Source organism: Phoca vitulina, unplaced genomic scaffold (assembly GCF_004348235.1).
Source record: "Phoca vitulina isolate PV1807 unplaced genomic scaffold, GSC_HSeal_1.0 scaffold23, whole genome shotgun sequence".
Lineage (NCBI taxonomy): Eukaryota > Metazoa > Chordata > Mammalia > Carnivora > Phocidae > Phoca > Phoca vitulina.
Genome location: NW_022589726.1, coordinates 21,783,315 through 21,800,036, shown reverse-complemented (window position 1 = coordinate 21,800,036; position 16,722 = coordinate 21,783,315). Strand labels below are relative to the sequence as shown.

General features: G+C 48.4%; 1 protein-coding gene across 7 annotated transcripts in view; it reads right to left on the bottom strand.

Annotated features, from left to right (window-relative positions):
* ADCY6 (adenylate cyclase 6) overlaps nucleotides 1-3,493 on the bottom strand; it is a 21,511-nt gene extending 18,018 nt beyond the window's left edge. Inside the window, exon 1 of one of the 7 annotated variants that reach the window (XM_032420532.1) lies at nucleotides 3,480-3,493. The gene's annotated coding sequence lies outside the window, so the exon portion shown is untranslated. Of the gene's footprint in view, nucleotides 1-2,333; nucleotides 2,470-2,848; nucleotides 2,941-3,184; nucleotides 3,246-3,479 lie in introns of those variants that run through there. The other 6 variants (XM_032420531.1, XM_032420527.1, XM_032420528.1 and 3 more) reach the window with 6 other exon arrangements.
* Between the last annotated feature and the right edge of the window lie 13,229 nt (nucleotides 3,494-16,722).

Here is a 16,722-nt window from a genome sequence, read left to right as displayed (position 1 = left end):
CGCGGGCGGCAGACATGTGGAGCTTCAAGCAGACACCCAGAGGCCCACAAAAGAGAACGCAGACTGGGGACCTCTCTGCATGCTGGAAACCCCCATCCCTAGTTCACCCTCAGCCCACTTCTCTCAGCATCCCTTCTCCCATACCCCACAGAGCAGCATGCCCTTCAACCCCTTCACACCACCAACAGCACCCTCTGGAGGGACAGATCAGAAATCCAAGACTTTGGGTCAGGTTGGCATTTGGAAAAAGTCACCAAAGGAAGCCTGGCTCCTCAAAATACTTCATTAGAAGCATGATCTTTGGAGCAAGACCAGGCTTCAAACCTGAGAGTAATTATGTGCTAGCCCACAGCCCTGAACACGTTACTACCTCCCTGCATCAGTTTCTTCATCTGTAAAATGAGAGTAGTAGTAGCTGTGAGGAAAGGACCCAACAGTATCTGTCACATAGTATACACTCGATAAATGAGTTCTTCTCCCCCACCCTACACCATTCTGGACCCAAAACTCTGCCACTGTCCAAGAAATGGAAAGACAAGTCATAAGCAAGAACACACATCTCCCCAGCCAGTCAGACACCTGGTTCTGTCAGTCCCTGTGTCCTCGGCTGTCAGTCCCCAGAGCCGCTGGAGACAGAGCCCAGAGTGAGCAGGTTTCCCACCACCCCCACCATGACATTTTACTTCATTCAGCCTCCTCCTACTCGCCAGTCCCCTGCCCTGTATTTACCACACGCACCCCCCAAATGGGCCAGACCTCTGTTCCCAAAGGACCTGTTTCTGGCTGTGTTCCCAGCCTCCTGGAAGCACATCCTAGTATCTGGCTCATACCCACAGAGGAAGGGGTAGACACTGTCCAGGAGAATGCATGACTGTCCCCAGAACACTCGGACCCCCCAGAGGGGACAGCTTCAGAGCCGTGTAATTGTCCAACTAACTGCAACCATCCCATCTGGAGCTCCACTCCAGGCATTGCCCACCTTGGAGAACTCCCCAGGCTCCCAGCACTCCGGGCACCCCACACTAGGTCGGTATGACAAGGAACAGGGGAGGGCACTGTTCAAAGCCACAAAACTTCCCTATATGGTCCCCCAAACCTCACTGTCCAGAAACAACGCCTCACTATAAACCACAGACCACCTCCCTCTTCCCTAGCGACAGGCTCCTGAGTCTGTGGCTCTGACCTCCTCCTCCCCCGGGGCCTGGTCCCTTGCTCTCTCTCACAGATCCGCTGCTCCAGGCACCGCTGGCTCCCACAGCCAGAGCCATACCCATTCAGCTGGGCGGTTGGAGGCCCAGTGCCTCCCAGATCTCAAGTCCCTCCCAACCCTGATTCTCCAGCCGGAGACCCAGAGTCTGAGGCAGGCCAAGGCCCAGCCCCAAGGATAGCTCTGCCCACTGCTTCTCCCAAACCCTCTTCCTGGCCACCTCGGTCTGTCCCTGCCCCTGCCCTCCTTGGCAGAAGGAGGCTCCAGGGGATTTAAAACGACTTCAGAAAGTTCATGGTAGAAGGCGCTGCCCAGGCAGGGCCCTTCAGTGCCAGCACCGCCCACCATGCTGGGAAGTGGGCCTCAATTCCAGGCCTTTCCAGATGTAGAGGAGCCTCCCCCAGGGCCTGTATCTGGAGGTCCGGGACTGCCTTCTCCTCCCTTCCCGATCCTTGGTCTCCCTGAAGACTGCACAAGGCTCCCACTTCCACGCCCAACCACACAACACCCCCCCCACACACACCCAGGTTTTTCCACCTCACAGGGGTGTTCTGGTATAGGGGAGGGTATGGGAAGAGAGTCCCCACCGCCTGCTTCCACGTCTAGGTTTCCAGTCAGGCCCGGCTGAGAATCAAGTCTGCTCCCCCCTGCAGCGGGCCCTGACACCACCCTTTTCGTTGCCAAGGTCTGGGGCTAGGGAAGTGGAGGGAACTCTTGCAGGCAGAGGGCATCCCTCCTCCCAGGCTGGCCCCCTCCCCTAAACACAATCACACTCTACCCCAAACTCGGAGGCTCACCCCACAGCCCCGCTGCAAAAACCTCAGCCAGCCCCTCCCCCAGTACAAGCCTTTCCCCCGGGTCCTAGCAAGCTGGGCACTCGCTTCGGGTGGAGGAAGGGAGTGAAGGGTGGGAGCCTTGAGCCCCCCATCTCCTCCCTGATTTCTCTCTCCAGCCCCAACGGCCTCAGGCTCCCCTCCAAACACTATCGAGCCTCCCCATCGCGCGATTCCGTGCCCGCCACAACAACAACAAAAACTCTCGGGAGCGGCGCGGGAGTCTTCACGCCCCCCGAGACCCGAGCGCCCCAGCGCCGCCGCTCCCCCTACCGTTCTCCGCGCGGGCTCACCTGCCGGCCGGGCTCCGCGCCTCCCCCGCGCCCCCGCCCCGCCGCCCCCGCGGGCTCCGGCCGGCCGGCCGGCCGTCCCGCGGTCCTGCTCCGTGCCCGCGCGTCCCGGCCGTCCCTCCCGCCGTCCGCAGTCCGCCCGGCCCGCGCCCCCTCCTTGCTGGCCAGCGCAGCCGCCCTCTACCCCGGATCCAGAAGTCCCCTCCCCGCCGGCTCCCGGACTCCCCGCCTTAAAGGCACAAGCTCCTATTGTCTGGGCGCCCCCTCCCCCTCCACCTCCCGGGCCCCGCGCAGGGGCCCACTCCCCTTCCGAGGAGCCGGGTAGGGGTGGGGGAGCCCGAGCAGCGCCCCTCCCTCCGCGCGCCCCCTCCTCTCTCCCGCCGCTCCCTCCCCCAGTCCTGGGAAAACAAGCGGCTTCTGTTCTGGGATCAAGACCCCGAGGGAGGGGGCCGTCCCGCCCGCTGCCCCTTCCCTCCACCCCCCTGCTGCCTCCTGCGGCGTTCTCCGCCCGCCCTCACCCAGGGGTCCCCGGGCGCGCCGGCAAACGCACTCTGTCTCTCGGCGACTAGCCCCTATCCGGAGCACGGAGGGTCGGCTTCCTTCCCGCCGGGGTCCCCCGGGGCTGAACCGGCGCCCTGCGCCCACTCCTCACTCCTCCGCCCTTCCTCCCTCCCCCGGCCCCCACCCTGCCATTCCCGCCCAGCCGCCACGGCCCCGCTCCCTCCCGCGGGAACTCAGTTTAATAATTAATTAAGATTTCATTCCACCGGGCGCCAGGTGTGCGCGGCCTGCTTCCCCACACGCCACTTGTTTCCTCCTCCCCCAACCCTCTGGGGCACCTGCCAGACGCGAACCTGCTGCACCCAGAGCCCAAGAGGGGAACTGAAGGAAGGGGCGCCCCCCGCCCCCTCCCACTGGGTCCTCTCCTTCCCTCTCTCTCTCTCTCTCTCCCTCTCTGGGCAGCCCCTCCCCCGCACCTGCCAACGTGCAGAGCCCCTCCCCCGGGCACCTTTTACCCAACGGGTTGTGCTTCCCTGTTGAGGGTGGGGGTGAAGGGGGGGTGCATGGCTAGGTGCACATACTGAAAAATTGTTTGGGACTTTTATTTATTTCCCATGTTTTCTCCCACAAAGCAGCAACCCAAGTTACCTGGGTGATGGGAAAATCACGTGGAAGCCGCTTTAACCCTTAAAGGGTTTGAAACGTGGGATAGCCAGAAAGGGGAAGAGGGTTAATTCCAGAATGTAGGCGAGTCTGACTTTGTAATGAGTGCCATTGCCCCAGAGCTGGGAAGAGGGCAGCCTGCCTGGCTTCCCTTGGAGGCCTGGCCAGAGGTTCCCTCAACCGCACCTGTAGCTCCTTCTTCCTTCGGCAGCCCCAGGTCCCACTTCAGCCCACTCCTCAGCGCCTGCTACATTCTAGTCCTTCAAAGCCCAACTCTTGTCCATACCAAATCCCCACTTGGATTCCTAAACCCAGGACAGAGCTTGAGGCAAGGAAGAGAGGGGAGGAATTAGGAAAATTGGTTTCCATCACTTATCAGCCATATATAATCACAAATTATGTACTTTGGTAAATCATTACTCTCTTGGAGCCTCATCTATAAAATGGGAATTTTTTTTTTTAAGATTTTTTTTTCTTTTGAGGGGCACCTGGGCGGCTCAGTCCCTTAAGGGTCTGCCTTTGGCTCAGGTCATGATCTTAGAGTCCCTGGATCTAGCCGGCCTCTGCACCCTGCTCAGCAGGGAATCTGCTTCTCCCTCTCCCTCTGCTCCTCCCCTACTACCCCCACCCCTACCCCCACTTGTGGGCGCTCTCTCTCTCTCACGCTCTCAAATAAATAATTAAAATGTAAAAAACAGAAACTTTTGGGGCATCTGGGTGGCTCAGTCGCTGAGCGTCTGCCTTCGGCTCAGGTCATGATCCCGGGATCTTGGGATCGAGTCCCGCATGGGGCTCCCTGCTCCGCGGGGAAGCCTGCTTCTCCCTCTCCCACTCCCCCTGCTTGTGTTCCCTCTCTCACTGTCTGTCTCTCTCAGTCAAATAAATAAATAAAATCTTTTATAAAAAATAAAATAAAAATAAAAAACAAAACCATTTTTAAAAAATATTTGTTTATTTGAGAGAGAGAGAGTGTGGGCACCTGGGCAGGCCAAATAGGGGGGTGCAGAGGGAGAGAGAACCCTCAAGCCAACTCCCCACTGAGTGGGGAGCCCATGCAGGGCTCTATCCCAAGACCCTGAGATCATGACCTGAGCTGAAGTCAAGTCAGCAGCTCAACCACTGAACTACCTAGGCACCCCTTTAAGATTTTATTTTTAAGGGGCGCCTGGGTGGCTCAGTTGTTAAGCGTCTGCCTTCGGCTCAGGTCATGGTCCCAGGGTCCTGGGATCGAGCCCCGCATCAGGCTTCCTGTTCAGTGGGAAGCCTGCTTCTCCCTCTCCCACTCCCCCTGCTTGTGTTCCCTCTCTTGCTGTCTCTCTCTCTGTCACATAAATAAATGAAATCTTTAAAAAAAAAAAAAAAAAAAAGATTTTATTTTTAAGTAATCTCTGCACCCAGAGTGGGGCTTGAAACCACAACCCTGAGATCAAGAGTGGCACTCCCTACCCACTGAGCCAGCCAGGTGCCCCTAAAATGGGAATTTTAAAAGGCTCTACTAAAACAAAATTAAAAGAAAATATAAAAAATAAAATAAAATAGTAATAAAATTATCTGCCTTGTCTTTCTTACAGGATTTTAAGGCTCAGAAAGAACAATGTTCAAAAATGGGAAATGAGAAAGGGACAGATTATTCTGCCATGTATGATTCTCGGTTATGCCGGCCTGGCTTATTATTTGACCTTTGGGGCCTCTTCACCCGACTTCTCCCTTTAAGTAGCCAATGTTCTCACCACTATCAAAATTTCCTCTCCTGGGGCGCCTGGGTGGCTCAGTCGGTTAACTGGCTGCCTTCGGCTCTGGTCATGATCCCAGGACTCTGGGATTGGGCTGCGTGGGGCTCCCTGCTCTGTGGGGAGCCTGCTTCTCCTTCTCCCCCCGCTTGTGCTCTCTAGCTCTCTCTCTGTCTCTCAAGTAAATACAATCTTAAAAACAAAAATTTCCTCTCCAACCTGAAGCTAGTATCTGCAATTTACCTCTTAGAATAGTATGTTCATGGGTCATATAGTGAAAATACAAAAAATAATTGAGAAAAAGAAATTAAAGAAATTTTGAAATTTGTATTTAAAAAAGCGGGGCGGGGGGGCACCTGAGTGGCTCAGTCGGTTAAGCATCTGCCTTCCACTCAGGTCATGATCCCAGGGTCCTGGGATCCAGTCCTGCTCCGTGGGGAGTCTGCTTCTCCTTCTGCCCCTCCTCGCACTCATTCTCTCAATCTCTCTCTCTCTCTCAAATAAATAAATAAAATCTTTTTAAAAAAAAAGAAATTTTGAAATTTGTATGCATCTATGTGCATTATAAATTTTTATATTTTGGAATGGAAGGCTTTGTCCCTCGTTTTATTTTGGAATGAAAACAAACCTGGACACCAACCAAGTAAGCTGGAGAAATGTGCTAAGGGTCCATCTCCGGGTACATTCAGTCCCACAGGCCTCCTCCACCCTTGTGTTTGGCTGGTGCGTTACTCCAGCCTCCTGAATGCCACTGCCCATTGCTGGAGGGCAGGGCCACCATCAGCAGCCACCCCCCCCCCCGCCTTTTTTTTTCTGCTCCTCAGCATCAGCACCTTACACATAGGATCTCTTCTAGCTAGGTAGACTGTCCGGTCCTTAAAAATGATTCCAGGCTCTTATTCCATAGGTAGGAAACATGAGCTAGTGCTAGGCACATGGGAAATACTCAATTCTTGAATTTTTAAACTTATAAGACATCAGAGCAGGAAGGGGTCATAAAGGTGATCTAATTCAGCTACTATCCTTTTAGTAATTTTAACAGCAAACACTTATACAGCCTTTACTATGTGCCAAGTTTTCTTCAAAGCCCTTACCGTAAAATAACTCATCAATCCTCATAAAACTTCCTGATGCTATTATTAGCATGCTCACCTCAGACATGGGGAAAACCGAGGCACAGAGAGGTCCAGTAATGGAGTCTCTAAGACAGTGGTTCTCAGACTTACTCTCAGCCCCTGGAAGAAATGATACCCTTAGCAGCACATGATAAAATAATAACATATTAAATAAGTACACAGTTTGTGCTCTGCCAGATCTGACAGAGTCTAGAATCACGGGCACCAAAGATTGAGGGGGGGAAAAATTGGAAAAACCTTAACAGTTAGAAAATGCTACCAATTTTTTTTTTCTTCGAAATAGGACAAGATGGCTATTACTGAATTATCATGACAGAACACCTTGATCCAACTTGCGGAACACCAGCCCTGCTGAGCCTAGTTTGAGAACCGAGACAGTAAGTAAAATATTCAGAAAGGACCTCCCTGGGATGAGAGGCAGGCAGCAGGCATGGACTGTGTCTATTTCTCCAAGTCTAGCTTGGTCTCAGTGACCTTGGTTTTTCTAATACAGACCACAGTCACCGTGATGTCGCTGCAACCTCTCATTTTCAGGAAGAAGAAATTCCTGCAATACAGAGTGTATTACATGTAAATGCAAGTTTCATATAGCCATAAGTGTATCTGGACAACACTCTATAAATACCCAGTGTTGAAAATACCCTGTAACAAAACTAATGGACGGGCTGGAGTCCCCTGAGCCTTCCCCTGGCTATTTGGGAAAGAGCTAAGCGAGCCTCTGCCTACTCCCTTTTACAAAGCATGGATTCCTTTTATAGTGCAAATAACCGTTCCCTGACTTCTCTGCTTAAAGATCAGATTTCTGCACATTGCATTTTCCAAAAGTAAGAAAGATGTGTAAAGAAAACCCACATTCATTCAAGTCAGCAAATAGACCCTGCCTGCTTCACCACCCCCTAGCCTGACCGCACCTACCACCAGCACCCCAAAGACTCTGGCTTCCTCTGGGTCTCAGGGTTGGAGGAGGCTTTGGCCACCACCAGTCCCACAGCCACGACCACCCACAGAAACGCAATGATTGCCTGTAGACTCCAGAGGGATACAGACTTCCCTTGCCCATTCCTTAGCTCCCCACCATTCATTCATTCAAATGTTCCTTGCACAAATCTTTCCTGAGTGCCTACTATGGCCAGGTCCCGTTCTATTAGCAGACGCTGGGGATACAGGAAGCACACTGGCTCTCAATCGTCACGGAGTTGCCTTCTACTGAGAGAAGTCAAGAAACCAAGGGACAGATGAAAAGGTAGTTGACGGTGATCGGTGCCATGATGACAATTAAATGGGGGTGGGTATGAAGTGACCGAAGGAGAAACCTAGGCTGGATCATCCGTGGCCTCTCTGAGGAAGTGAGGTTCACACAGAGACCGGAATGACAAGGAATCAGCCATGCAAAGAATCTGGGTGAAGAGCATTCCAGGCAGCAAAAGTCCTAAGGCAATAGCAAACTCACTGTGTCCAAGAAGCAGAAAGTCAGTGAGGCTGAAGGCCAGTGTGTTGGAGGAAGAGAGTACAAGATGAGGTCAGAGAGGGAGGCATGCCCTAGCTAGTATAGAAGCTCATAGGCCGGGGTAAGGAGTTTGGATTTCATTCAAAGTGTAATGAAAAGCCTTTGGAAGATGTTAAGCTGAGAAACGGCATGATCTGATTTATGGTTTTAAAAGATCATTGGCTGGTGGGTACAGAATAAATCAAGGGATCAAGAGATGCAAGGGAAACCACTTAAGAAGCAATCACAGTGGTACAGGGAGAAAGAGCAGTGGCTTGGACAAGGATGGCAACAGTGGGCTGTTGAGAAGTGAAAGGACTTGGGAAAACTTGCGGAGTTAGAGTACCCTCAGAGCCTGCCTTGGTTCCCTCTGCACGTTTATTCATGCCAAATAATTATCAACAACCAACAAATATTTATTGAGCACCTACTCTATGCGAGGCACGGTGCTAGGAACTGGAAGTCACAGTCCAGAGGAGAAGACAAACTACCTCCTCCTGCCCTATTGCCATAGAAAGCTCTGGGCTGAGAAAGTTACTGCCCATCCCAACCCAGCCCCATTTTCAGGGCCAGAGGCACACCTCTCACCCCACCCCTGCACTCTCTTCCAGTGTTGAGCTGGGGTTGATGGGGTGGGGGGTGTGTTTACGGTTGGAGAATTGACGCCATAAAAATGAGTCCAAAGTTCTCCCAAGATCTCAGAGCAAAGACCAGGGGAGCCCAAAGCCCCAACAGTAGGGAGAGGGTGCAGCCAGGGCCACGAGGACAAGAGAAACCTGTTGGCACCCACACCACTGCTCCTTCTTCTGTGGGACCCCAGAGCCCAGCCTGCAGAGAGACCCAGTCAAGGCGGACTTGCTCAGCCTTCTCCACCATTCCATACAATTCTGGGGCCCCAATAACCTCATGCTCCCTTAGTAGATTTCTGAGTCTCATGTGCCCTCTGGTGGTAGATTTCTGACACTGCAACCCATAGTTACTTTTCACTACTCAATCTACAGTCTTCTCTGGCTACCTGCTCCCTGGGAGGCAGTATGGGAAATTCAGAAATCCTGGGAAGGGCTGCGAATGTCATTGCATTAAAGCAAAGGGTCATAGCAGTTTCTGAGCCTTACAGGAGAAACCACTTAAGAAGAGGCATGGACCAGCCTTCCACCTAGGGCCAGATTTGTCTTTTGTTTATAAACTGAATGAAGTATTTTTGAGCACCGACTGTGAGCTGATCCAAGTACCAACATGTACAAAGCTGACCCAAGATCAGGCACTCCCACTAAGGACTGAGTCTGCAGCTGGTGATGTGAAGAAGCTAGAGCAGTTTAGAATTTATTCTGCTCTCGGCAGCGGTGCATCCAGTGACAGTGGCAAGAGCCTCCAAAACCAGACCCTTCCATGGTTCCTGCTGCCTAATTTCCCTCTGTTCCTGCCTGTTTTTAAAGCCTGGCTAGGACTCTGGCCTTTCCATCAATTCTGTGAGCAAGTTATTCCCTACCCTTCTAATAAATGTCTTTTCTGCTCACATTACTTGGAGTCTGTTTCTGGTTTTGCAACCAAGGAGATGACTGGTACATTGGACAATCCTCTCTGAGCCTTGGTTTCCTCCTCAGTAAAAAGGGATGATAACAATGACTTCCATATGCAGGGCTGTTTTATTAAATGTGTGTATTAGTTACATATTGCTACATAGCAAATTATCACACATTTGGCATCTTAAAACCACACACATTTATTATCTCATAGTTTCCATAGATCAGGAGTCAGGACATGTCTTAGCTGTATGCTCTAGACTTCAGGATCTCACAAAGATGCAAAGTGTCAGCCGGGGCCGCAGACTCATCTGAGGCTCGAATGAGAAAGAATCTAACTCCAGTTCAGGTGGTGGCTGATAGGACTCCGTTCCTTCAGGTTGTTGGATGGGCTGCATGGGCCACTCCGACATGACAGCTTGCTTCATCAAAGCCAGCAAAGGAGAGAGTCTGCTAGCAAGATGGAAGTCATAATCTCTGATAGCCTAATCACAAAAGTGCCATCCCAACACTTTTGCTGTGTTCTACAAGCTAGGAGCAAATCACTAGGCCAGCCCATACACAAGAGGGGGGATTACCCAAGGGCATGAATACCAGAATATGAGGATCATTTGGGGGCCATCTTGGAGTTTTTCTGCCACAATGAGGTAGCTGTTAGTCATCATTCAGGGCCTTGTTCAAAATCCCACTTCCTTCTCAAGGGCTTTTCAAACCCATCAAAAATTAATTCGAATTCCCCTCTTACAAACAGAGAAACTTGAAGATGTACCAGGTATTTGATGGGATTATCTTTAATTGTGTTAGGAGGGATAATGTTATTTGGTATTGCAAGAAAATGTTCTTTTTGAGAAAGACTACTGAAGTATTTGGAGATAGAATATTATCATAATGCCCACAGTTTTCCTTAAAAAAATTTAGAGTAGTAAGGAGAGAGTCAGAAGGTCATTCTCCCTCTGTTTCCCAATCTCCCTGACTAAGCAGTTACCATGGAAAAAGTTGCTTTGGCTTGTGCCAGAAATGGTCCAGGAAGCCAGCTTTATATATGTGTGTAAGAGGTGAGAATATATTTAATAATACAGTCTTTTAAAGGAATACTGTTTAACGAGTATCACACTCCCTCATCTCACAAGCCCCAGAGGGCTCCCATGTTACGGCTGCGAATACACACTCACAGATATATACAAACTCACTAGAATTCTTCCTTTCAATCCTGAACAAAAGAACGTAGAGTGGAGATGGTTGTCATTGATATTGTTAATAGATATTGTCGTCAATAAAAAAGCGGTATTCAGCCTATGGAACGTCCCCTTCTGCATTGTGCCTAATCTCTCAGATCAGGAAGAGAAAGGATCCTGGAGAAAACCCAGGGTGGAGAACCAACGTGCAGAAATCAGTTATCACCCTGCTCTCATTGTCAGTGCCGTCACACAGATGTGGAAGGCAGACCCTCGAGACAAGTATCCTCTTTTGATTTGGTTTTGACCCAGTGGATCTCAGCCCTTAGCTCAGGACGTGTCCTCAGGGGAAGAGAAAGGAGGGGAGGAGGATGCTCAGCATGGCTCGGGCTGGATCCATGGCTCACAACCTCTGCGGCAGGGGGCAGGAAGAACCTAGTCACTTCATGTAGCCTCGGCCCTGGGAAAATGATGAACAACCGTGGGGTTTCCCTTTTAGGTCTCTTCTCTGGTCTCCTCCTCTTCCTCCTTTCAGTTCCCCTCATTTCTCTCCTCCTCTTTAAGGTGACATCCTCCCTGATTAAGAAAAATGCCGCGAGGGCGCCTGGGTGGCTCAGTTGGTTAAGCGACTGCCTTCGGCTCAGGTCATGATCCTGGAGTCCCGGGATCGAGTCCCGCATCGGGCTCCCTGCTCAGCAGGGAGTCTGCTTCTCCCTCTGACCCTCCCCCATCTCATGCTCTCTCTCTGTCTCATTCTCTCTCTCAAATAAATAAATAAAATCTTTAAAAAAAAAAAAAAAAAAGAAAAATGCCGCGAACATCACTTTAACCAAGTGATCAAATTTAACACCATCAAAATTGGGACAAACTGACATCGTATGCCCCCAGTGGGATGCACTGGGAAAGACACAATGTCACCTAATGTAGTAGTCTTACCAAAAATGTTTACACTGAATCTGACCACAGGGAAACAAATTGAGGTATATTTCTAAAACAGTTGGCCTGTTCTATTCAAAAATATCAGTATTATAGAAGAAAAAACCTAGCTGGGAAACTGTTAGCAGTTTTAAGGAAACTAGAGAGACATAACTAAGCTGGATCCCAGATTTTTTTTTTTTTAAGTCATCAGGACATTGTTGGGACAATTGCGAAAATTTGAAATGGACTATACGTTAGATAATATTGTAACAATGTTCAATTTCCTGAGTGTGATAAGATTTTGTGGTTATGTACAAATGTCTGTTCTTGGTAAGCACATGATGAAGTATTTAGGAATGAAGTTGATGGTGTCTGCAATCAACTCTCAAATGGTTCAGCAAAAACACCTAACAAATATGGGGAATTGTTAACAACTGGTGAATCTAGGTGAAATTGGATTACTCCTGCAACTTTAAACCTACAGAAAGGTTAAAAATTTTTCAAGATAACAATGTGGGGGGGCGCCTGGGTGGCTCAGCCGTTAAGCGTCTGACTTCGGCTCAGGTCATGGTCCCAGGGTCCTGGGATCGAGCCCTGCATCGGGTTCCCTGCTTGGCGGGAAGCCTGCTTCTCCCTCTCCCACTCCCCCTGCTTGTGTTCCTGCTCTCACTAACTCTTTGTCAAATAAATAAATAAAATCTTTAAAAAAAAAAAACAACAATGTGGGGAAGGGCGCCTGGCTGGCTCAGTCGGAAGAGCATGCTACTCTTGATCTTGGGGTCGTGAGTTTGAGCCCTACACTGGTAAATAAATAAACTTTAAAAAAAAGAAAAATTTGGGGAAATGCCAGTTCAGAGTTTTAATGCCAGCAGGAAAATACTCCAAATGAGGAAAGTGACACTGTTCCGTGGTTCCTCTAAATTTCATGTTTCCCACAGAGGTGGGGGTAGGGGGTGTGCAACAGTGAATATTTACTCAATAGGCACATTGAGTGCTAGGTGCCGGCCCAGCAGATGCACTGAAAAGTATTTATTTAGAAATAATTTGAGGGGCACCTGGGTGGCTCAGTTGGTTAAGCCACCAATTCTTGGCTTCAGCTCAAGTCATGATCTCAGGGTCCTGATATGGAGCCCCCATGTCAGGCTCCCCACTCAGCGGAGTCTGCTTGTCCCTCTTCCTCTGCCCCTCCCCCTGCTTGTGCTCTCTCTCCCAAATAAATAAAATCTTTAAAAAAAAAGAAAGAAAGAAAGAAAGAATTTGATATTTGTCCTTTTCCTCTAAACATGAGATTTGTCATGGAAATTTTCAGAATTTTGTTAGACTTAAATTTTTTTACAGTTGACTTGTTTGTTGAATTGTTTTTCACTGCACAAGGATCGTCATAATCTTTTTCCTGCTTAGGGCATCTTAATGTGCCCACACACCCACCAAGGCAAACAGAGTGGGAGCTGGAAGGCAGGGAAACCAGGAAGGCAGGCATTCAAGGGGACTGAAAATTTGTAGAAAGCCCTTTGGAATTGGGTAGCAAGATATGCAGAGAGCCCAGGTCTGGGAGTCCAGGCATAAAGCTAGCTGCATGCAAATGGAAATTTTTGGACTGTTCTACAATTCAAGTATTGTCATTGTTTATTCTCTTTTTGTTCTTCCTTAATATTAGGTAAAGTTTTTTGTTTGCTTCAAACAAATGTGAGCCTCTCTCAACCATGTTGAGAAGAACCAGGACAAGGGGATTATGCTCCCCCTGGGGAAAAAGAGAGCCTTCCTGAGCTGCCCCCTTGGCCAATGTGTTTTGTCGAAAATTTATTTGCCCCTACCCTCCTTCTCTCTTCCCTTCACTCCTCCTACCCTTTCTCTTCTCTGTCTCACCCCAACACCACCTTTTTCCTTCCCAGTGTGGTGGAATGAACTCATCAGTTGGGGCTGTGAAGTGAAGGAGACGTGGATTCCAATCAATCAGAATGTGACATGGACAAATCTGAAGACATATTCTTCCTTTCCACAAATATTCATTAATGCCTACTAGGTAGCGGGCACAATTATAGGTCCTGGGGAGACAGTGGTTAGGTCAAGAAGACAGACAAGGTTCCTGCCCTCAAGCCACTTGCATTCTCCTTCAGGGAAGCAGATAGTAAAACAAATGAATAAAACAATTATATCATGAAAAGTGTATTGCAGAATCTAGCTAGGTATTATATGAATCTAACTATGACATTCTGGAAAAAGTAGAACTATGGAGACTATAAAACAGCTCAGTGGTTGCCAAAGGTTGGGGGGAGAGAAGTATGAGTAGGCAGAACACAGAAGAATTTTAGGACAGTGAAACTAGTCTGTATGATATTATAAGGGTGGATAGATGTCATCACAGATTTGTCAAAACCCATAGAATGTGCAACACCGAGAGTGAACCCTAATGGGGACTGTACCATTGGGCTGCTAATGATGCATCAAAATCAGACTCCATCAATTTTAATAAATGTACTACTCTGGTGGAGGATTTTTTTTTTAAGATTTCATTTATCTAAACAGAGAGAGCACATGAGTGGGGGAGAGGCAGAGGGCGAGGGAGAAAGAGAATCTCAAGCAGACTGAGTGCTGAGCGAGGAGCCCACGGGGCTCGATCCCACCACCCTGAGATCAAAACCTGAGCCGAAATCAAGAGTTGGATGCTCAACTGATTGAGCCACCCGGGGCCCCAGAGGATTTTTTTTCTCCCAAGGGGCGCCTGGGTGGCTCAGTTAGTTAAGCATCCGACACTTGGTTCCTGCTCCAGTCACGATCTCTGGGTCCTGAGATTGAGCCCTGCGTCTGGCTCCACGCTCAGTGTAGACTCTGCTTGTCCCTCTCCCTCTGCTTCTCCCCTTGCTCTGTCTCTCTCTCTCTCTCTCATAAATAAATAAATAACATTTTATTTTCAAGTAACTTCTACACCCAACATGGGGCCTGAACCCAGAACCCTGAGAACAAGAGTCACATGCTCCACGACTGCGTCAGCCAGGCACCTCTGCTGCTGTTGTTGTTGTTGTTGTTGTTGTTGTTATTTTTAAGTAAGCTCTACGCCCAGTGTGGGGCTTGAAGTCACGACCCCGAGATCAAGAGTCACTTGCGGTATGGACTGAGCCAGCCGGGGGCCCCAGGTGGGAGGTAGCAACAGTGGGAGAGGCTATGCATGTGTAGGGACAGGGGTACATGAGAAATCTCTGTACTTCTCACTTGATTTTGCTTCAAACTTTATATATATATATATATATATATATATATATATATATATGCAAGTGCCTTTTAAATTACTATATATCTTCCCATGTGATAAGGTCTAGAACATCATCTATAATGATAATGTATTGGTAGGCAGCTCTGAAACGGCTCCCAATGATCCCTGCCTTCTGGGATTCAACTCCCGTGTAATCCCCACCCCTAAGTGTGGGCTGGATCTACTGACTTGTTTCTAAGGAATAAAATGCAGCAGGAGTGATGAAAAGTCACTTCCAAAATCAGGTTACAAAAAGACGACGATCTCTCTTGTCAGCTGTAAGCTGCCATGCTGTGTGTCGCCCTATGGAGAGGTCCACGGGACAAGGAATTGATGTATTCAGCTAACAGCCAGCGAGGACCTAAGGTGAGGTCTTACAGGAGGCCACTAACTAGATACAATGTATGATCCTTGACTGGATATTGATTAGGAAATATCAGCTGCAAAAGACATTTTGAGGGCCAACTGGGGAGATATGAGTAGTGACTGGAATTAGATAAAATGAAAATGAATGAAATGGAAAGGTGGAGACTGTTGACTGAAAAAAAACAGGTACAAAATACCATGTTCATTATGATCTCATTTTGCTAAACACACACACACACACGAACATTTATGTGTGTGTGTGGTACATAAAAAAAGATACAGCCTACCCTACCACCCAGCAATTCCATCTCTAGGTATATATGTCCAAAGCAATGAATTCATATATCAACCAACTGGCCCATGTTTAAGAATACCCATAGCAATTTTATTCATTGTAGACAAAATTGGAGTCATCCTAAATGTTCATCAATGGATAAATAAATAATGATATAATCTAACAATGGAATACTACGCAGCAAGAAAAAAGAGCAAACTGCTGATAAATGCAACAGTCTCAAGAATATAATGTTGTGGGAAAGAAGCCAGATACAAAAGAGCACACACTGTATGATCCTTTTTATATGAAATTCAAGAACAGGCAAATCGTGATAAGAAGCTGAATGGCCATTGCCACCGGAGGCTGATGGGGCCCGAGAAAAACCCCTGGGCGGGGGATAAACCTGGACTTGAATATGGTTACACAGATATAGATACATATGCAAAAAAAAAATTGAGTTATACATTTAATACTTGTGCATTTTACACAACTGTTATATGTCAATTTAAAAAAAGAATTTAAGAAAAAAATCCAGAAGGATTACACAAAAAGTATTAATGGTGTTAATTTCTGGGTGGTGGAAATGCTGTTTGGATTTATTTTGTCATGTTGTTTATCTGTATTTTTTATTTTCTATAATACGTAAGTACTCCTTCTGTAATAATAAAAGGCTATTTTTTAAACTGCATTCCAAGTACACGATAATATTATTCACGCTGTCTGGCAGGGCAGCGGGGCGGTGGGGGGCGGGGGAAGGAAAGAGATGTACTTGCTACATTATTCCTAAAGTAGAGAGGGGTGTGGCCACATAAATTACAAAGGAATGAAGTACTAATCACTGTGGCATCCGGGTGTGGGGGACTTTTCAGGGGAAGTCTCCAGGGCCGAGCACATGGAAGGTCAGCGTGGAGCTAAGTATCCAGCCCACACAGTGTAACGGAAAGAACCCAGGAGGTAGAATCTGAAAGATCTGGGTCTGAATCTCCATCAACCCTGGACTGATTGTGGCCTTTGGAAAGTCACTTGACCTCAGACGTGGAAAGACTGAGAGTTGGTTACAGAGCACGGACTAAAACCCAGGCCACGACTGTGTATGGGTCTGTCCACTGCTTCTGCTTCCCTGCGCATGACAGTCTTACCCAAGAATAACAACTAACATTTACGTAGCAATTTCCATTTTATGAAATACAATTGTCCCTTTGAATTCTCACAGAACCTCTTGCTAAGCAAGCATTGTCCTTTCCCTTTTGTAAAGGTAAAAAAAAAAAAAATCCAACTCCGTTTCTGAGATAATAAGTGGCTTGCCCACAACTAGTAAGTGACAGAATTAGGACGTGCCCTCTGGTTTTCAGACTCCAAGCCCTGTG